At 38.7% G+C, this 23,267-nt stretch overlaps 1 protein-coding gene across 1 annotated transcript in view; it reads left to right on the forward strand.

Moving 5' to 3' along the window:
- Nucleotides 1-23,267, forward strand: part of cttnbp2nlb (CTTNBP2 N-terminal like b) — a 77,962-nt gene that overhangs the window by 37,292 nt on the left and 17,403 nt on the right. The window lies entirely within an intron of this gene.

Raw genomic sequence — 23,267 nt, forward strand, 5'->3', positions numbered from 1 at the left:
ATTTATATTTAGACTTTTTCTATTGTCAAAGAAATAGTTGCAAAAATAGTTGCACCCAGAAGTAAAGAAGGGAGAGGTTGTAGTGCTATTCAGAAGAATGGGAAACACATACAGAAGTAGTGTGTAACGTATGTGTAACGTATTTGCAACATGCCAGACCACTCAGCATGTAGAGAGTTGTAGAGGTTCCTAATGGAGTCCTGTGATAATCCATCCATCCCATGCAGCTCCAATGTTCTCACATGGTTTCTACAGACTTTGTGGTAGAAATTTAGTGCATATTAACAGAGCGTCTAATAGCATCCCACAAATTTTCAATCAGGCATTCAATCAGCTTTTAACTAGAACCGAATTCCTATCTATCGTTATTTTTTCGCACTATTATGCACACTTAAAATCTTTTAATTTTCCCAAAAATAGACTTATGTATGAATTTTACAATTCAGCTAGTAGCGAGCAGTAAAGCCACTTCATTAAAGTACACCATTATACAGGAGTTTCAGTTTAGTTCTTCAGCACCGGGGCTGGAGTAGCTTTAGCATTAGATGCTAATCGCTATTTCCCCGTTCAGGGGTGAGTATTATCGGCCTGTAGACTGCGGCTAGCACTTCTGGAGCAGCATTAGCATTAGATTTGACTGCAGCTACGTAGGATGGACCACTAGATAATATTGCCTTGGATTACCTGAACAATCAGGGTTCCTCAGTGTAGCTCTGTCAGGCAGCATTAACGGTTAGCGGTTAGCCCCTAATGCTAATGCTCCAGCCTCCAGCAGAAGATACAGGAGCATCCGAGCCTCCACTACTAGACTCTGCAACAGCTTCATCCACCAGGCAGTCAGACTTCTCAACGCACAGAGACAGAACTGAACTCCCACCCCACCCACCACTCACCCAACACACTCGCACAAAACTAAACTGTACACCCCCCCCCCCCCCCTTTACACTCACAAAGAACTGAACTTCACCCACACACACACCCAGTCAGCACACAGAGGCTGACATGACTTTATTTGCTGCACTCTTAAAAACTTATCCCCACTATACACTTTATTATACCGTATCGGTACTGCACTGTCCTGTCTTTAAATTGTCTCGTCTTTTGTATTTATTGTATTTATTGTTATTTGTTGTTATAATTTTATAATTTTATCTTGCACTGTCGTCACTCCTGCACTTTATGTTGTCTATTGCTTGTTGTTCTATGTTGCACCATGGTTCCGGAGGAACTTAATTTCATCACACTGTGTACCTGTACTCAGATGTAATGACAATAAAAGCCTCTTGACTTGACTTGACTTGAAATAAACGGAAGCGCTTTTAGCACTTTCAGGAGAGAAATCTGTGTGGATTAACATCCAGTGTTTGTTTGACTTTGGAAGAAAGTCTGGTAACACTTTCTATGAATGTCATCTCTATTAGACTATATAACCACATTCATAACAAATTATAATGCAATCATAACCCATTATAGCCATGTTTATAAAGCATTATGACTTGTGATCATAATACATTATAAGCTGTGCTTATAATATATATGTTAAAATGTGTATATATATATGGTTAATAATGTAGTCCCACAATGAAAGTCTGGCACTTTCAGACTTGTTATAATACATTATAATTGACTATAATTAATATTATGTTCAAGGCAAGAATACTTTATGAGTGGTTAAAAATATATTTATAGGATTACTGAGGGTGTGTTTATAAGTTGGAAGCTGTTTTAGTCATAATACAGTCTGCTGGGATAATAATAAGTCTGTTTCTTGGTATGGATGTATAACATGTTATAAACACAGCTATTAATGCATTATAATCACAGTTCATGATGCATAATAAACATGGCTATGATGAATTATAGAGTTTTATAAATATGTATAGCCATGTTTATAATGCCTTATGAATGCATTATAATGTGTTATGAGTATGTTTATAGAGTCTTATAGAGATGACAGTCATAGAAAGTGTTATTAGTTTTGTTTACTTAGCTTAGCTTTAGTTAACCTAGTTAGTGAGACCTGCTGAATTAGAATTTTCGGTAACACTTTCTATGAATGTCAACTTAGACTCTATAACTACATTCATAATATATTATAATGCATTCATAAGGCATTATAAACTTGGCTATAAATATTTATAAAAATGCATAACCCACTATAGCCATGTTTATTAAGCATTATGACTTGTGATTATAATACATTATAAGCTATGCTTATGATATACATGTTAAAATAGTGTATATCTATTAATAATAATCCAGTCCTGCAATGAAAAAGTATGTCACTTTACTTAGAGCGCACAAAGACCTGTTATAATACATTATAATTGACTATAACTAATATTATATTTAAGACAAGTGTAATTCATGAGTGGTAACTGAGGGTGTGTTTATGAGTTGGAAGCTGTTTTAGTCATGATACGGGTCTACAAGCTGGGACTGAGTTTCTTGGTATTGACGTATAACATGTTAAACATAAACACAGCTATTAATGCATTATAATCACAGTTCATGATGCATAATAAATATGGCTATGATGAATTATAGAGTTTTATAAATATGTATAGCCATGTTTATAATGCCTTATGAATGCATTATAATGTGTTATGAATATGTTTATAGAGTCTTATAGAGAAAAAATTCATAGAAAGTGTTACCGAATTTTCTTATAGTGTTTCTTAAAACGTGCCTTATAATCCAGTGCACCTTATGCATGAAAATAGACTAGAAAATAGACATTCATTGATGGTGCGCCTTATAATCTGGTGCGCCTTATAGTGCGATACAGCATTTAATCTGAATCTGATTTTAGTATGCAATAGAATCAGTGTTTCTTCAGTTTAAAAGCATTATTATTCATTATTATAAACGTCAGAATGTCAGAATATTTGATAATCAGTAGATACTCGATTTATAACGTTGTTGATATTGAGAGCTCAGTATGATATGAGCCATATTTCTGTTGTACACAAATAGTAGAGTTAAAGTGAGTAAGAGTGATGAGTGGTGATGAGAAATTGATTTTCTCTCACATTTACACACAGCTGACAGCTGAGGAGTAGCCACTCGGGTGGCACAGTTACAATGTGTGTGTGTGTGTGTGTGTGTGTGTGATTGTCAATATGAATGATTTGCCTTCAGGCCCCCAGTCACACTGCTCTGCTATCATTTCCCTGTTTATCTCCCTCTCTCTCTCTCTCTCTCTCTCTCTCTCTCTCACACACACACACACACACACACACACACACTAAAGCAGACCAACAAGCATGAATCTATTGGCACCATGCTACCTAATGTCAGGTGTGGGCTAGAAGGGTATAAACCCCAGGAAAGTTAACCATAGACCACAACCTAAAATTAACCCTAATATAATGACCCTAATTTTATCCCTAATCTTAACCCTAATAACTGTGACATTAACTGCAATAATAACTGTAATCTTTACTCTAACTCGACTAACCCTAATCTAACCCTAAACTCAACACAACCTTAACTCTACTAACCTCCATTTCAACCTAAACCCAACTGAAACACTACTAACCCTTAACTTGCATCAATCCCTAATCTTAATTCTAAACACCCTAAGCTCAACTCTAACCTTAACGCAACTCTAAAATGAATAATAATCCTAACTCTACTAACCTCAATCTCAACCTTAACCCAATCCTAATCTAAACTTGACTAAACACTATTCTATTCCTAACTTAATTAACCCTAAATCAATCCCTAATCTTAACTCTACTAACCTTTAACTCAACCCTACCCTTACTATACTGAACTTTAAATGTCATCCTAAAATAATAATAATCCTAATCCTACTTCCCTCATTTTCAATTTAAACCCAATCCTAATCTAAACTTGACTAACCATAAATTCCCAACCCTATCCTTAACTCTACTAATTTTTATCTCAGCTCTAAACCCAATCCTAATCTATAAACTTGATTAACTCTAAATCAATCCCTAATCTTAATTCTAATTATCCTAAACCCAACCCTACCCTTACTATACTAAACTTTAAACACATCCTAAAATTAATAATAATCCTAACTCTACTAACCTCAATCTCAACCTTAACCCAATCCTAATCTAAACTTGACTAACCATAAATCCAAACCCTACTCTTAACTCTACTAACCTTAAACTCAACCCTAAACACAATCCTATTCCTAACTTAATTAACCCTAAATCAATCCCTAATCTTAACTCTACTAACCTTTAACTCAACTCTAAACCCAATCCTAATCTACAAATTTGATTAACCCTAAATCAATCCCTAATCTTAACTCTAATTATCCTAAACCCAACCCTACCCTTACTATACTAAATGCCATCCTAAAATAATAATAATCCTAACTCTGTTTACCTCAATTTCAATTTAAACCCAATTCTGATCTAAACTTGACTAACCATAAATTTAAACTCTCACTTCTACTAACCTTTAGCTCAACCCTAAACCCAATCCTAATCCATAAACTTGATTAACTCTAAATCAATCCCTAATCTTAAAGCTGATTATCCTAAACCCAATGCTACCCTTACTATACTCAACTTTAAATGCGATCCTAAAATTAATAATAATCCTAACTCTACTAACCTTAATCTCAACCTAAACCCAATCCTAATCTAAACCTGACTAACCATAAATCCCAACCCTACTCTTAACTCTAATAACCTTTAACTGAACCCTAAACACTATTCTATTCCTAACTTAATTAACCCTAAATCAATCTCTAATCTAAACTCTACTAACCTTTAACTCAACCCTAAACCCAATCCTAATCTAAACTTGATTAACTCTAAATCAATCCCTAATCTTAATTCTAATTATCCTAAACCCAACCCTACCCTTACAATACTAAATCTTAACTCAACCCTAAAATTACTAATAATCCTAACCCTACTTCCCTCAGTTTCAATTTAAACCCAGTCCTAATCTAAACTTGAATACTAAGTACCCTAAAACCAACCCTACCCTTACTATACTAAACCTTAACTCAGCCCTTAAATAAATAAATAATAATCCTAACTCTACTTACCTCAATTTTAATTTAAACCTAATCCTAATCTAAACTTGACTAACCATAATTTCAAACCCTCAACTCTACTAATCTTTAACTCAACCCTAAACCCAATCCTAATCTTAACTTTAATTCCTTTAAACCCAAATGTAATCTTAACTCTAATTCCTCTAAACCCAATCCTAATCGTAAAACTCTATTCTTACTCAAATATTTCTCTTTATCCTAAACATACAGTAACCTTACAATATTAAAAGCTCATCTTTCTGCTTTTTGCAGAAAGACACACACACACACACACACACACACATACAAGCATTTCTTATTAGCATTGACTAGCCATGCTAGCATGCTGCTCTGGGATTAGCATTATATTCACTGAGGGTTCTCTTGTTCACGCTGGAGGCTGTACTTTACCCTTCATAACCCCTTTAAGCCCTACTTTTACCACCCTGCCCCGGGCAGCAGTGTGAGTGTGTGTAAGTGTGTGTGTGTGAGAGAGAGAGAGAGAGAGAGAGAGAGAGAAGAGAAAGAGAGAGAGAGAGAGAAAGAGAGATTATACTGTTCTTTATTTGATAGACTCTTGAGTAAAAGGGCACTTTTCACAGTAGAGACATTCAGAGGCCCTGAAGGCTCCTTGGACATTTGGGTTCTAATGGAGCTGTGTGTAAGTGTGTATGTGTGTGTATGTGTGTATGTGTGTGTGTGTGTGTATGTATCAGAGAGTGCACGTCTGTCGGTCTCACGCTGACTCTATGCTCTCCTCTGTTTCCTGTTAGGCACGGTTTCCTGCCCTTTGCCTCCCTGTGTGGCATTCTGGGAATGTGTTTTTTTGTTTTGTTTGCTTGCAGCGAGCGGAAGGAAGTACGTACTGTGTGTGTGTGTGTGTGTGTGTGTCGTGACCTGACCTGAATGCCATAGTGACAGAGTCCCCAAACAGTCCAAACAGATCACTACACTTTATGGACAGTAGTACTGGGACCCCTGATTATTCATAATTTCTTCTGATATCAGGAGCATTAAAAGAGAACTCTGGTGTAAAATGGACTTTTGTTGTAGTAAAACATGATAAAAAGTACTTACCTTTGATGAATAGCACCCCTCCACTCTCCCACAGCGTTCAGAGATCCAGCAATTTTAACAGTTTGTTCAAACACCCTTCAGACTGGGTGACACGGGGCATAATTTACCCTGATAAATCGCTTTTTCCACCGTTATCCAGCTCAAAGTAGCTCAACACCTCCTTGCTAGAATCCGGAGGTCCCTGATTTACGTTAAAAACAAGGCATTAATAACAAGCTTATTAAAAGCTTATTAAAACCCCTGTTTATATACCATAACGTGAGCTTCAGCTCAGAGCTGCGCCATCACTTCGCTGAAAATAACATAGAAATATACAGGTGTTGGACAATGAAACTGAAACTCCTGGTTTTAGACCACAATAATTTATTGTCTTGACGGACAGTTCTGGTGGAAACAGGAGAGTTGAGGTGCACATTGAATTCTGCGTGATTTGATCAGCCGTGGTTTTGTGTTTTTTGGATACAATCCGGGTTAGCACCCGAACATCCCTTTCAGACATCTTCCTCTTACAGCGTCCACAGTTAATCCTGTTGGATGTGGTTGGTCCTTCTTGGTGGCATGCTGACATTACCCTGGTTATTGTGGCTCTTGATACGTCACAAATACTTGCTGTCTTGGTCACAGATGCTCCAGCAAGACGTGCACGAACAATTTGTCCTCTTTTGAATTTCGGTATGTCACCCATAATGTTGTGTGCATTGCAATATTTTGAGCAAAACTGTGCTCTTACCCTGCTAATTAAACCTTCACACTCTGCTCTTTCTGGTGCAATAATGTGCAATTAATGAAGATTGACCACCCGGATGCTCCAATTTAGCCATGAAACCTCCCACACTAAAATGACAGGTGTTTCAGTTTCATTGTCCAACCCCTGTATATACGCTACGCTATTTTTAGTTCGTGTTATTTTTTAGTTTGTCCCCTGAGGAAACACTTCATGATTAGTTAACATCTTGCTGTACCATGACTTTTGTCAGGAAAAATAATCTCTTTGTAGTTAAAAACACAATCTTTTGTGCTTCTTCTGCTGTTGTTGAAACGCTGAAGTGACTCAAATGATGTTCAAACAAATAGATCCGTTAGCACAGCGTGACTCATCTGTTCTTCATCACTTCAGATCAGACCTGTTCCAGAGGCTGGAATCCTCACAGGCATGAGTTCATAGAAAGATGCAGCCTGGAGACTGGAGGACTACCTTAAAAGGCCAGCGTCCTCAGCGTCCGACAGAGAGAAAAAAGAGCAAGAGAAAGAGATAGCAAAGAGAGAGAAAAAAACTAAAAATAACAATTAAATTCCTCCCTAATCATATTAAACATGCCACTTACCATAAATACAATTCGTTTTTTATATTAACACATTTTATTTCACAGTTTCCAGATTTTATATGGACGTTAGCTTACTGATCTTACGTCAGATTAAACTAAGCGCAGTAAATATCTTCATTATTTATGGCTCAGCGGAGGCACTATTTTTGGGTATGCACATTCATTACTCACTTTCAGCTAACGGAGACGATGCTGTGGTTATAGGGAAGCGTAAAATTTAGCGCAACCCGGTTAGATAACCTCAATTTTACACTCGACGTTACCCCTTTTCCGTTTTCATTACACGAACAGTTCCATTTTTGATGTGCAAAATTTATATACATTTTTGTCTGCTTGAAATATGCTAAAAGCAGCATTCCAAAAAAAATTACTTTTTTTTTTTTTTTTAATTAAACTAGCAGTATTAATCCAGAAACACTCGGGCCAAGTAGTGGGATGCAAAAGCAGAGAATGTTTAATATCAAAAATCAAAATCAAAAGTCAAAATCAAAGTAAAGAGTCAAAAATCCAGAAATACAAAAGGGTATATGTTTGAGTAAAATGAACATTGTTTTTTTTTTTTTCTATAAACCACGGACAACATTTTAAGAGAGTCCTAAGAGTTCAGAAATGAATATTTGGTGGAATAACTCCACAATCACAGTTTTTATGCATCTTGGCATAATGTTCTCCTCTACCAGTCTTACACACTGCTTTTGGATAACTTTAATTTCGTAATTAATAATTTCAGTGTGCTGGCAAGTCCATTCCCTGTAGTATCTAATATATTCATTCTAAAAACAGAGTGATCTGGTAGGTTCGTTGGATGTAATTTCTCACTATATTTGGACGAAACAACAACAAAACAACATTATACTCACAATCACAGAACATTACACTGCTATTTATTTATATTAACCTGCATCATACCAGTTAATTTCAACCTTGCAATGTGATTAGCTGAGAGGCGTTCTATGAGTGCCATTATCAGCGGGTAATGCACTGTAACCGAAGCTCTCCAGATCACCGGTTCGAATCCTGTTCATGTAGCTTGCCATCGGCTGCCTGAGCCCTGAGAGAGCACAATTGTCCTTGCTCTCTCTGGGTGGGTAGTTGGCCCTCTTTCCCCTCATCACTCCTAGGGTGATGTGGATCAGCACAAGGCTGCGTCTGTGAGCTGATGTATCGGAACCTAGTCACTGCGCTTAAGAAGTGGTGGCTGAATTTACATGTATCGGAGGAGGCATGTGCTGGTCTTCACCCTCCTGGTGTTGGGGCATCATTAGTGATAGGGGAGTCCTAATTAATGAGTTGGGTAATTGGCTGTGTAAATTGGGGAGAAACGGTAAAAAAAAAAAAAAAAAAAAGTTTTTGTTTGTAATACACTCCCTTTCGTGTATTATTGCTTAATTTGAAATACTCTCCCACACACTGTGTGTAGTTACACATTCTCACCAGAGAGGTCTCCAAATCCCAGAACTCCTAAAACTCACAGACTGTCGCTTTAATATTTGTGTTGCCATTTTAGATTTTAGTATTTTTGTCTTTTTGCTAAAGTGATTATAATTTTTCTCTACATGGTTTTAAAAATTCTTAAAAAGCCTTTAATTTAACTACCCCATACCTACACTGCAGATACCCTGAAGAACGTTAGCGAGAAGGTGCAAGAGTGCAAGAGAGAGAGAGAGAGAAAGAAAGAAAGAGAGAGAGAAGCAATGTCGTACGCCCCATGTTTGGTAATGGCAGCGTCAGTCTGTGTTTCTTTGCCTTTGGCATGGCACACCCTGAGGGCAAAATGGGGAATTTCTATGCTCTGAAAGGCCTGGAATGTACTTGTGTGTGTGTGTGTGTGTGTGTTTGTGTGTGTGTGTGTGTGTGTGTGTGTGTGTGTGTGTGTGTGTTAGCATTGAGGTTCGCTCAGTTTTGATTTGCTTCCAGGAACACGCTGGAAGCCACTTCGTCTCCTACGGCAACAGCACACCCAGTTCTCCCAGTAACCGCTCTGTCACCAAGTAAACATCTACATGCCAAGGAATTCAGCTCCTACTGGCACTGTAAATCACACACTGCATGCACAGCGCTCAGAAAAACTGATATGCCAAAAGTTATGGGACAGCAGTATGCAAATTTAATGCAAAATTATGGAAAATTAAAGAAGGCAACTTGGGAATGCCCATAGCTGTATACATTGTAAGTTGAACGTCAGCCTGTTCATCATGGTAAGGTGACATGAAGTATGGAATTATGAGTGCAGCTTTGCTATCATAACGACTGGAAAAGTACGCCTTGAGCGTCCCGAAACCCGCAAAAGTACTAATGTACTAATTTTCATAACGTACATTAAACCACAGTGTGTCACTTGCTTTTCCCTTTAAGAGTCAGGTGAGCTATGACTTTGGAGGATTGCTATTTTAACAGTGCAGCTACCTGGACATGTCCAATGTTTCTTATCAGAGTAAACTGTCCTGCTCGTTTACACTCGTTCACTCTGTTTTTGTTTTGTTAATGTAAAAGGCATGCACTATGGGTTTGTGCACTGCTGCTTTGTCCATGTGTATGTAGGTTGGGGATGCACCTGCATTGACAATTCACTGCCAAGATAGCAATGAATGTCTGACTGTTGACATCTGTCTTGGTTGTATTCAGTCAGTGGTGCACCTGTGTTTTCCATTGTCAATATAGCAATATGCAAAACATGGACCTAAACACACCTCATTTTCTATTGGGTGCAGTTCTTCTCCTACTAGTTCCCATCCAATGACTTCTTTTGGCATGTCAGTGTATATGGCTAACCTGCAGGTGAGTCTTATCTCGTGTTTATCAGTGAGAAAACAGACAGTGGACAGCTGTGAAGTGTGAGTGAATCAGTGCAGTCTACTCCCAGAACAGGCATGTTATCTTTGGTGTTCATTATCTGTAGTGTGTTTGATGTTTTGAGGCAATACAGTTTCTGAATCAGTTTCTCTAATTTAGCTATTTATAGGTACATATGCTGGAGTAAAATAAAAATTGTTGTTTTATTCTATAAACTACAGACAACATTTCTCCCAAATTCCAAAAAAATTAATATTTGGTGGAATTACCCTGTTTTTCTTTATTCACAGTTTTCATGCATCTTGGCATCATGTTCTCCTCCACCAGTCTTACACACTGCTTTTGGATAACTTTATGCTGCTTTACTCCTGGTGCAAAAATTCAAGCAGTTCAGTTTGGTTTGATGGCTTGTGATCATCCGTCTTCCTCTTGATTATATTCCAGAAGTTTTCAATTTGGTAAAATCAAAAAAACTTTTTTAAGTGATCTCTTAATTTTGGTGAAATTTCACTACTCACTACTAAATATTCCACAGCCAACTGTCAGTGATATTATATATTATCACTACACACCTCCAAACTTCATGTAGCTTCAGATTAGATCAACAACAATATATTGTATATGGCAGCCTATTTAGCCAATCAGAACCTCAGAGGGCAGTCATTAGATTTCAAGATTCAAGATTCAAGATTTTATTGTCACGTCACAGAGTACAGGTGTACATGTGAGTGAAAAACTTGGGTGCAGATTCCCACCAATGCGCGAAGAATAATATTTACAAGAAAGTAATAAAATAATATAAAATATATAAAAATAGGACATACAGATAACTTACAGTATAAACACTATTTACAATACACTTAATTACAATAAACATGATAACTTACACTATAGACAAATATTGCACAGAACAGATATGCACAGATGTAGATATGCGGATAGTGTGGAAGTAGTCAGTATGTGACAGTATAGCTATGAGTAAGTGCAGGTAAGGAATGAGTTGAGTGGGGAGTGCAGGGGGCAGAATGCTGTATAATATGGGAAAGTCTGATAGATGCAGTGTAAAGTAAAGTGCAGGGTGCAGAGTTTGTATGGGTGTCAGTGGGGTGGGTTGGGCAGAACACCGTTCTACTGGCTATTCCACAGCCTGGTTGCTTGGGGGAAGAAGCTGTCTCGGAACCGGCTGGTTCTGGTCTTCAAGCTTCTGAGCCTCCTTCCACTCGGCAGCTGTGAGAACAGGGAATGGCTTGGATGGAACGGGTCCTTCATGATCTTTTTGGATTTCCTCAGGCAGCGGTTGGTGTATAAATCCAAAAGGTTTGGGAGCTCAACCCCAGTGATGTACTGCGCTGTGCGCACAACCCTCTGCAGGGATTTCCGCTCCAGAGCAGTACAGTTCCCATACCAGGTGGTGATGCTGCCCGTCAGAATGCTTTCCACAGTGCAGGTGTAGAAAGTCCTGAGGATGCTGGGGTTCAGACCAAACCTCCTCAGCCGTCTGAGGAAGTACAGGCGTTGTTGTGCCTTCTTCACCACCCGTGTGGTGTGTTCTGTCCATGTCAGATCCTCGCTGATGTGAACACCCAGAAACTTGAAGCTGCTGACCCTCTCCACCGCAGTCCCGTTGATGGAGATCGACGAGATCGACGAGTTAGTTGGATATTTGAGATGTTTGGTTGGACCCAGGGACTCTTATAAGGTACAGTAGTTGTTCAGGATCAGGGTTTGAGATCACTTCTCTATAGAAAGAAAAGTAGCCCATATCAGTGTGGTGAGCTATGTGTTTTTGGCATCATGACATCATGGTTGAGGTGGTGAGGACAGATTTGGACATTTTACAAGTCTCAGCATAACACCCCCCCCCCCCCCCACAAACTCTCTCAGTTCTAAACCTTTCATGACACACGTGCAGAAAATGAGGCATTACTGTACTTAAAAAGAATCTCGTGAATTCACAGGTGTAACGGAATATCATAAGAAACTTCTACTTTTTACATTTCCACACAATTTCTACTAATTGCATTTTAAAATATTTAAAATATTTCATTTCAGCTCATTTTTTCATTCCGGCTTCTCATCGTTCAATAAAACCCCTATCCAGATAAATCTCTCAATCCAGATAGAGTGAATCTGATTGTGATTGGATGTAGAGAAGTATAAACATATACCATATATTTTAATCTTATAGTCATTATTATAGCTTTTAGAAAAATGTGTTTTGGGGAGGGAGGTACACACTAAGAAATATGAGAACAGATTTGTACTTAAAAGAGTACAAAGCTTGTCGCTGGGGCTGTACCTTATATTGAGGTACAAAAAAGTACCTTTCAGTGAAAGTCCTTTTTTGTACCCATGTTTTTTTGTGCCAGTAAAGATTATAAAGATTATAAACATTATCATCAACCAAATATGGCTCAAAAACTTGATGATCCAAAAGTGTCTGGCTTTCAAATAAAAAATGTGGAATTAATATATATATATATAGTTTATTAGTACAGTGATACAGAATACTGAATGTACCCTTTGGCTGGTTAAATGGTACACATTTGTACTTATTGCTGTTAGAAATGACTTTATACTTCAGAGGGAACAAATCTGACCCTGTAAAGACCAATATTGTACCTTTGAGGGTACAATTATGAAGAGTGTACCTTTGAGTACAAAAAAGTACTCATATCATACCTCTGTTTTTTAGAGTGTAGTGCACTATAAGACTTGTCATTAATGGCATTTTTTACTTTTATACTTAAAGTAGTTTTAAAGTCAGTACTTTAATACTTTAGTCGATACTTCTTCAACTGCTTCAGAAGTATTTTAAACTCTAGTATCTATACTTCTACCTACAGAGTAATGATGAATGAGAATGTGTTTGACACCTTTGGCATTTACAGTAAACACTGAGAAGGATATAGAGTTTTTTGGAAAGAATTATTGGAACGTCCTGCTTTGAACAAAATCATTTGTGGCATCTGTGACTGCCTCATTTGCATAATTATTGTGTGCTTTAAATTCCTCCCATAGTCAGAAATGAATCTTCAGGAATCACGTGGTGTGATGGCTTTTGTGTGAATCTCTGCAGGGGTTGTTGTTTGCGTCTCTGAACTCTCTCTCTCTCCCTCTTTCTCTCTCTCTCTCTTTCTCTCTCATTTTTTAGCTTCCTCTCTTACTTCAACTGGTAGCACTAGCATTGCTGCTAACCTTTGGCAATGCTAAGTAACAATGCAAGTGGGACATATTTCAGTTTAATTGGCCATTAAACTCCGGTAAATGATTGTCAAACCGCTTGTACTAAATCTCAAGATCCTCAGTTCGCATTTGTTTTAATTAATATTTGGAAAGGCAGTCAACTGATGCCATTTGCAGCTCCAACGTCCATCATTAAAAGTAAATGGGATGTAAATAAGCATTATGAAGCTCATTTACTAATGTGTACGAATTTGTCACATTGTAGCACTTAATAATAGGAGGCATTTAATAAGGAAAAAAACCAACATGGAAATCTAGAAACCAAAATGAGTAGAAAAGAAAAGATATGAAACAAACACAAGCTGAAAGAACAGGTTTCCTTTCATCACATATGAATTGTGGTGGTTTTGAATATTCAGGGAAACTATGAAGAAAAAAAGAGACCATTTAAAAATTATGAGTTTCTTTGATTTTACCAAATTGAAAACCTCTGGAATATAATCAAGAGGAAGATGGATGATCACAAGCCATCAAACCAAACTGAACTGCTTGAATTTTTGCACCAGGAGTGATTAGCATAAAGTTATCCAAAAGCAGTGTGTAAGACTGGTGGAGGAGAACATGATGCCAAGATGCATGAAACAAACTGTGATTAAAAACCAGGTTATTCCACCAAATATTGATTTCTGAACTTTTCAAACTTTATGAATATGAACTTTGTTTGCATTATTTTAGGCCATTTCTCATTTTCTGCAAAAAATGCTCTAAATTACTAGTTTTATTTGGAATTTGGGAGAAATGTTGTTTGTAGTTTATAGGGAAACTGATTCAGAAACTGAAGTGGTATCTTTTTTTTGTCCAGTATAAGTTCTAGCTACGCTTTTGGGATCTGCATCGTTTAGACTACGCAAGTTGCTAACATATTTAGCAACTACGTGTTTGGAAAACGCACCCCAGAACAGCAGGACAGTGCAATTACACATTCTCACCAGAGAGGTCTCTCTTTCCCCAAAACTTACTGACTGTCGCTTTAAAAAAAATTAACTAAACTTACATACAATTACAGAGTCAGAGGATCTAAAAATATAAGAATACCGGCAGAGCTTAAAGCGTCCCACAGGAAGGGCAACTCTTCCTGCTTTTTTTTTTTTTTTTTGAGAGCTGGAGCAAAACCAGAGCATTACCCTCTTTCTCTGTATCGCTCTGTATCTTTCTTTCTTCCTTCCTTCCTGCTCCCCCTTCTTTTTTCTATCCCTCTCTTTCCGCTCTCTCTCGCTCTCTCCTTCTCTCTCTGAGCTCAGGATAAGAGGTGGTAGGGAAGCAGTGAAACTGGGCCAGACAGAGGAAGAGTGAGACAGCATATCTCTATCCTCCAGAGTGCAGTAATTACGCCGCAACGATGTGGATTAATGCTTTACGCTCATCTTAAGAAAATAAACAGCTGTCTCCTGTGGTGGTCTGAGACTGTAAACCGTCATCATCCAATCAGAGGCACACCCAGTTCATTCAGCCAGCACCAGCAGCCTCCGCCAGCCCTACTGTGTGCTCTAATCTCATTTACCAATTCATATCACAGGCCTAAACCCTAATGTAGCACTGTCGCACAGCTGCAACCCATTACCCAGTGTTTGGGTTGTCTATGGAGGAGTGTGTAACAAGCCTGTGCAGAGTGTGTGTGTGTATGTATGTGTGTGAGAGAGAGAGATGTGTGTACATCTTCTTCTTTAAAATGAGCTTAATAAGGAGGATGTATGGGTTAAAGAGGAGCTATAATCACTGTTAAAACATGCTGCAGGGCAGAGCTGTGCTTTTCTGACCTGGCAAATTGGCAAAAGGGTCGCTAAGAGTTTAGGGAGTCTCTATATAGAACAATGATCCAACATTTCTAGGAATAAAATAAAAAAAAAAATTGTGGTTAAAATGTTAGGGTTACATTTAATAAAGAACCATTCACATTCAGCCAAGAATTCAATTGTATTTAGTGTACATTTACTTGTACAGGGGTTGGACAATGAAACTGAAACACCTGGTTTTAGACCACAATAATTTATTAGTATGGTACAATCAGGAGAGTTCAAGTGCACATTGAATTCTTCCATGATTTGGGCAGCCGTGGTTTTATGTTTTTTGCGTCCACAGTTAGTCCTGTTGGATGTGGATGGTCCTTCTCGGTGGTGACATGCTGACATTACCCTGGATACTGTGGCTCTTGATGCATCACAAAGACTTGCTGTCTTGGTCACAGATGCGCCAGCAAGACGTGCACCAACAATTTGTCCTCTTTTGAACTCTGGTATGTCACCCATAATGTTGTGTGCATTGCAATATTTTAAGCAGAACTGTGCTCTTACCCTGCTAATTGAACCTTCACACTCTGCTCTTACTGGTGCAATTATGTGCAATTAATGAAGACTGGCCACCAGGCTGCTCCAGTTTAACCATGATGAAACCTCCCACACTAAAATGATGACAGGTGTTTCAGTTTCATTGTCCAACCCCTGTAGAAGCAGTCAGTGGGTGAATGGCATTAAAAGAAATAAAAGAGGCTTGCCTGGGCTACTGGAAAAGTGGTGGTGTATCCAGTAACGTGTGTGTGTGTGTTTACGAGCTTTTATTCTGTGTGTGTGTGTTGTGGGAGAATCTTCAGCCCTGTACTCAGCCCTCGCTCGCCCGGCACTCAGTCTGTAATCAGTCTCTGAGTCTCTGAGTCCCTCAGCTCTCAGCTCCACACTGCAGATGGTTTTCAGAGTCCGTGGTTAGAACGCTTTAGGTCATTCCCACAGATTTACCCTCTTATTCAGCGTACAGAGAGAGTGAGAGAAAGGGCGAGCGAGTGAAGAACAGAGAGAGAGAGAGAGAGAAATAGAGCTGTAACCGGACTCTGGGTTCACCTGGTTGTCTTGGTTACAGCAGCAGACGTCTTTTATGCTGGACGCTACCCAGACACAGCCGTCTGAAAGCAAACACCTTGTCCTATACACAGGTGTGTGTGTGTGTGTGTGTGTGTGTGTGTGTGTGTGTGTGTGTGTGTGAAATGGAGGGAATATATACTCTCAGGTATAATGGGTTAATAGGTTCATGACCACCTAAACCCTATCCGGATGGGATTCGTTTCTCAGGGGGAAGTTTGTGAAAAATATTTCACATTTCTACTTCTACAACTAGTGATAAAACTCCTGCATCTGAACAGGTGGAGCAGTTTGTTTTTTTTAGGCTTTCTCGGTCACATGACAGTATCGCGTTCAGTAGCTCCTCCATTTCCACTCGCTGTTGTGTTTTTTACATGCATCTCCGTGGAAACAAAAGGGCACCCAAAGTGTAATTACAGTACAGTGGTTGGCAGTGGGCAAATAGCTATTTTATTAAACGCAGTCCGGACGAGACTAAAATTACCAGAGGACCACGGAGTTCAGCACAAAAACAGTAGATAATTCAGCCTGGAATTTTCTCAGAGAACGTCTGAGAAAAAAAAAAAAAAAAACATACATGGTTGTTCCAGATGAGGAGAAAATTACCCCAGAACCCCCTGAACAACTAATCTTATCCGGATAGTCACACTTTCTGTGTTCAGCCTTTTTTCAGAGTTTCCTTTAATAGAGAAATAAAGGGGTTTTTAACATATATCATAAACCTTAAACTGGCAAACTGCAGTTTGAAGTTCATGTTTTTATGCTCTACTCACTTCAAAAAAAAAACAACAAAAACAAAAACATTTTTAGCATCACTTATCACACAAGCCCTATCCGCACGGGATTAGTTTCTCAAGGGGTTCTGCAGTAATTTTCTCTTTTATGAGGGGTTTATCCTCTGTGATTTTATTCCTGTCCAGATAGTGAACTGTACTGTACATGTTTTTTTTGTCTTAGACGTTCTCTGAGAAAATTACAGGCTAAATTATCTGCTGTTTTTGCTGAACTCCGTGGTCTCCAGTAATTTTAATCCCGCCCGGACGCACATCTCTGAGTTTTGTCATGATGAGCTGTTCAGGGCTAGAATAGTAATGTTAGGTAAGCTAAGTTAGCCTTAGCATTAGAGTTTGATTTCCAAAACAGGGACTGAATTTATCTGTAAAAATACTTTATCACTCACACCTGATTTGATGGCCTTTCTAAGCGACATTAATGATTAATTAGACAATATTTTTAAAGTTATTTTTTGATAAATAAAACAACATTTATTTAATTGTGAAAAAGTGGCAAAATAAATCAAAACTTTGTTTTGGTATTTGGTGTTTAGCCAATAATTTTGTTTTACTGGGTCTATTAATAAACAGTGCTAAATGAAGCTTATGCTTTATTATTATTATCATCAGGCTGAGTGAGAGGGAGAGATGACCTAATCCCGGCCTCCACATATTTTTAGACATTCCTCTGATTCACATTCTTTCTCTGGTTCTGAGGCGCTCGCATTCTTCCTCACTCACATCTCTCCTTCAGACCGAACACAAACGAGTCAACGGCTGCAGTCATTCTTTCTTCATCTGACCCCCTCCCTCCCCCCCAACGGCCCCTACTTACCCCCCAACGGCCCCTACTTACCCCCCACCATTCTCTCTCACTCGCTCGTCTCCCTACACAAACAAAGAACATAACCCTTTCAGTAGTTTCGGGATTACAGGAGCGTGTGTGTGTGTGTGTGTGTGTGTGTGTATGTGTGTGTGTGTGTGTAATATTTAAACTGAGTTTACAAGACTGTATTCGTTTCTTTATTTGACTGATCATGCTCGTCTCAGGAACAACATCTTTGTTATTCATTTACTTTATTACACATAGTGCACCTACACTGTAAGATAGAGATAACAATAGAGAGACAATAGAACAACAGAACAATAGATAGATAAAAAGCTAGAACGATAGATAGAATAAGGTTGAACATCAGAACGATAGATAGAACAATAGACTAATAGATAGAAAGACAGAACCCTAGATAGAACACCAGATAGAATGCTAGATATAATGACAGAATGATAGAATGATAGATACAATGATAAAACGATAGAAAGAATTATAGATAGGACAATATAATGCTAGATAGAATAAATCGCTAGCTAGAACTACAGAGCAATAGATAGAACGACCAATGATAGATAGAATGATAGACCGATAGATAGAATGATGGATAGAATGATAGACCGATAGATAGAATGATGGATAGAATGCTAGATAGAACAACAGAACAATAGAATGATATATCGATAGATAGAATGATAGTTAGAACAATAGAATGATAGATAGAACAACAGAATGCTAGATAGAACAATATAATGCTACAATAGTAGAGATAAATACCATGATAGAAAAATAGTGATAGATAGAATGATAGAAAGATAGATAGAATGATAGAACGATAGCTAGAATGATAGAATGATAGAACAATGGAATGGTAGATAGAACAATAAAATCATAGATAGAATGATAGATGGACAACCAAACGCTAGATAGAATGACAAATAGAATGATAGATAGAATAATAATAGCTAGAGCAGCAGAATGATAGATAGATAGATAGATAGATAGATAGATAGATAGATAGATAGATAGATAGATAGATAGATAGATAGATAGATAGATAGATAGATAGATCTTATCTCTAGACAATACCCCCCCCCCCCCTTACTACCACCCCACCATGAGGCCCTGTAACCCCACCACCCACCCCCTGTAAGAGTGTGTCCTGCTGCTGTCCTGCGTAGCTTCCCATCTGCCCATTCATTCAGTATGGACACCCCATCTTACCCCTCCAAATTACTCACAATGTCCCTAGTAGCAACACATACACACTACACACACTACACACACACACACATACTACACACACACACACACACTACACACACACACATACTACACACACACACACACTACACACACACACACATACTACACACACACACACACTACACACACACACACATACTACACACACACACACACTACACACACACACATACTACACACACACACACACTACACACACACACACACTACACACACACACACACTACACACACACACACACATACTACACACACACACACACTACACACACACACACATACTACACACACACACACTTGAGCTGTCCCAGCTGCTCCTTTTGTGCTCCCTTCTGTGGGTGACCCCCTTTCCCCCAGGGAAGGTTTAACACCTGCCCGTGTGTTATAGTGTGTGTGCGTGTGTGTGTGCTAGTGTGTGTGTGTTTGTGAGAGCGAGTGTGTGAGAGAGGGCAGGGTGGTAGCCTGTGTGTGTTAGTGTGTGTAATTGGAGGGAGGAGGGGTTGGGGGTAATTATTTAGGAAACAGGACCTTATAGAGACCAGGATGCTTCATGCTGATCTGTGTGTGTGTGTGTGTGTGTGTGTGTGTGAGAGAGAGAGAGAAAGAGAGAGACTATGTGGAGGTACACACTGTGTGTGTGTGTGTGTGTGTGTGTGTGTGTATGTGTGTATGTATTAGTGTATATTCAGTGTGTGTGTGTGTGTATAAATGTGTATATGTATGTATAAGTGTGTGTGTGTGTGTGTTCGTGTACAGTGTATGTGTGTGTAGAGGTACAGGCTGTGTGTGTGTGTGTATACAATGTGTATACAGTGTATGTGTGTATGTATTAGTGTATATTCAGTGTGTGTGTATAAATGTGTGTGTGTACAGTGTATGTGTGTGTATGTATTAGTGTATATTCAGTGTGTGTGTGTGTGTATAAGTGTGTGTGTGTGTATTAGTGTATATTCAGTGTGTGTGTGTGTGTGTATAAATGTGTGTGTGTGTGTGTGTTTGTGTATGTATAAATGTGTGTGTGTGTGTGTGTTTGTGTATGTATAAATGTGTGTGTGTGTGTGTATTAGTGTATATTCAGTGTGTGCGTGTGTGTGTGTGTATTAGTGTAGTATCAGCACCTGGTTCATGTTAAAGCACTGTGTGGAGATGCGTGTTGTTCTTGGCAGCGCTCGGTGGTGGAAGGCCATCCTGTCCCTCCTTCTTCCTCTCTGTCTTTCATTCTATCTCTCTTTCATCCCTCTGCTGTTCCCCCTCTCTCACTCTTTCCACTCGTCCTTCTCTCTCTCTCTCTCTCTCTGTCGTTTTTTCCCGCTGAGTTCAGGCCTGAGGATATAAAGCTGCTTCACTTCAAAGCTGATCCTCGTCCCACACTGAGCTTTTCAACCGGACACTTCTCTACTCCCACCCTTTACCCCCCACAGGCCACTCTTACTACTGCTTAAACACACATGCCAAAAGTCAGGGGACAGCAATGTGTAGACTGATCGTGAAGTGTATACATTGTGAGGTGTTATCGTGTGAGTGAGGTTGTGGAGCAGGATCTGATTGTCACATGCATGTGTATCAGAAATACATTATAGAAAGCTAATATTAAGACCTACAGTGAACAGTGCAGTGCAATGGGTGGTAATGATGGTGACCGGCGGTGTCTGGCAAAAATTGTCCATGCAAACAGACAAGCGATTCTAGCAGAAATCACTTACATCCATATTCAATGCAGGAGACCCCGCCCACATATCCCACAGCTTGGTTCTTCAGCTTTTAGTGGACAATGTATGTTTGCTTGAACTTCTGTCACGTTATTAAACAGGAACCAAGATTAGTTGATAAGTTTTAGCAAGGTGTAGTCCAGCATCAAAATCTGGAACCACTGGAACCATATTCTGTTCACACTACAGCAATAATAATCTGGTCACATATGGCTTTAGGGTGTTTTCACACATGTAATTAGTTTCTGTGATCCGGATCAGTTGATGAGTTTGTTTTGTTGAAGCGTTTTTCCCTCTGTTTGGTTTGGTTTCACACAGGCACAAACCTAAACGCACCAAAATGCACACCAATAAACCATGTGATTACATCGTCTCCTCTGATAGGTCAGAGCTGTCTGGTGCAGGAGCAAAAAAAGCAAATATAGCGAGAAGATTCTGTGTTCTAGCCGCGCTTTCATACATTTTTTTTTTAGCAGATGTCCGTGTAGTAATCAGAATTGCATGGCTGCGAGCAGTGAGCGCTGCACAGACCGTGCTCTGTGTAAACAGCATGGAGCAGCAGAGACAGTGTTCATTTATAGTGGTGGTAATTAGCGTTATCTCAATAATATATTAGATTAAACTGTGCCTTTTATCCGCAGTATATCTCAAATAAATGGACTATATTTAATAGCTGGGTCGGATCAAGACCGGATCATGTTCTCCACCATAAGCAAACTGCTCCAGAGTTTGTTTGCGACCAGATCGAATTTTGGTCCAATCGTTTTGATCCACTCACGAATGCAATTAACTGTTTTCACACCTGATCAATCAAACCACACTATGAATACAAACGAACCAGAGTTCGTTTTAACCAAACCAAATAGTGCTGGTATGAAAACAGCCTAAGTGACCGTGGTCTGCACTCACACTCTGACAGGACTGATAAATATATAAATATATAGACTCTGAACTGCAGGCAGTGGCAGCTCTTTGCCTGCAGCAGGTGGTGACATCACGGACGCGGTAGTGCCGGTTTCAACATGAAATGGTTCCAGGGCAGAATAAAGTAAAACCAGGGTTGCCAAGTCCAAAAAAAATCCAGCACTTCATATGCTTAAACTAGCCCTAAATATATGTCTGTCACACGTGTGTAGCAAATGGCAGAACAACTATGAGTGTACAACTTAGTATATTGTTTGTAAGGGATTTATTATCAGTATTGCAATTTATCTTAAAGCCATTAATAATATTGTAACATGTTTTAATGTTTTAACGTGTTTTAATAATTCTTTAATAACAGTTTTATATCCCAGTCAAGAACATTGAATAGTAATAAAAAATAACTGACTTTTACTTACTCTTTTCTGTTCTTGCCCCTCCTGAACTCTCTTCTCTCCTCTTTAACACTTTTTATTCATCAAATTGTGATTTCTGGTTATATTGTGATTTCTCTTTCTCTCTCTCTCTCTCTCTCTCTCTCTCTCTCTCTCTCTCTCTCTCTGTGTATCTCTTCTTATTGCACGCCGTGTGCTGTAACATCCAAGGCAATACACACTTTTTTTTTTTTGGTGGCCGTGGCATTTTTAAAAAAAGTAGCCCAAAAAAATGCACCCCGCCACCCCTGAATTTTCACCTGCAACTGGATTTTCAAACAAGCACAATTAGGCAGGAAAACCACGAACCTGGCAACTTTAAGTAAATCGCTGCTCAGCAGTTCAGCACTTTCACACTGACGCACTGGAAAAAAACACAGGAAGTGACACGACCCACTGACCACAGGCCAAAGTGCTACACGCTGTTCCAGAAAACACTACAGATGATGTCATTCAGGTGTGAATTGGAAATGTAATTACTAAAGTAACTTCATTAATTCGTTACTATAATCTACTTACTGTACGTGCAGACCTCAGGCCATGAGCACACTGACTCCTACAGCCTGACTGCTGAACCTTCACTGTCTTTCTGCTACAGTATTTAAAAGCAATTACATAAATACAAATTTAACTACAAAGCCATTTTACATTCCATGTAAATCCCTTCTGGCCTTTCATCATTTTCACTGCTCACAGTCGTAATCTACGAGTGCCAGATTAGTGTTTTGGTGAATCTTGTGCTTAAACACACAAAATTACTCTAATCTCTAAATTGCTGGATTTAGTTGGTTTGCTGGAGCAAGTTAATAAACCAGTTTTCTGATTTTGCTATTTATAGGTATATGTTTAACATTTCTCCCAAATTCCAAATAAGAAATATTGAAAAAATATATATTCTATATATTTAGTTTTTGTGTTATTTGATCTTATCGTACAGCATTTTGTTTTGCATTCATTGTCTTTTAAATGTGCTGTAGAAATAAAGATGACTTGACTTAATAAGACCCTGATTTTGTATAT

Source organism: Astyanax mexicanus, chromosome 12 (genome assembly GCF_023375975.1).
Source record: "Astyanax mexicanus isolate ESR-SI-001 chromosome 12, AstMex3_surface, whole genome shotgun sequence".
Taxonomy (NCBI): Eukaryota; Metazoa; Chordata; class Actinopteri; order Characiformes; family Acestrorhamphidae; genus Astyanax; species Astyanax mexicanus.